This window comes from Frankliniella occidentalis, unplaced genomic scaffold (genome assembly GCF_000697945.3).
Source record: "Frankliniella occidentalis isolate FOCC.00 unplaced genomic scaffold, Focc_3.1 Scaffold92, whole genome shotgun sequence".
Taxonomy (NCBI): domain Eukaryota; kingdom Metazoa; phylum Arthropoda; class Insecta; order Thysanoptera; family Thripidae; genus Frankliniella; species Frankliniella occidentalis.
This window is the reverse complement of record NW_026267221.1, coordinates 629,008-629,347: the sequence shown is the minus strand read 5'-3', so window position 1 is coordinate 629,347 and position 340 is coordinate 629,008.

Sequence of the window (340 nt, the reverse complement as noted above, 5' to 3'; positions counted from 1 at the left end):
ATACCTCACCGGTACGCACCGGCCCGTCGCGGCCCGTCCCGGTCCTAGCCGCCCGCATCTGACGCTCGAACGGCCAGGCCGGGCGGGGGCGCGCAGGTTCTAGGGCCGCCTGCCGCCTCCGCCTTCGAGCTTCAACTTGCCGACTTTCTGGGTAATCTTCACCCGTGTGTATGTGTATCTCTGTGTCTCACTCTGGCTCTCTCACTCTCACTGTCTCTCTCCGCCTCTGGCCGCGTGCAGGTGACTCGAATAAGACAACAGATAACCCATGTGGCCCACACGATAACTACCGCAACGCGAGGCGTCGACATGAAGTGACTACACCGTAAATCCTGGCTGT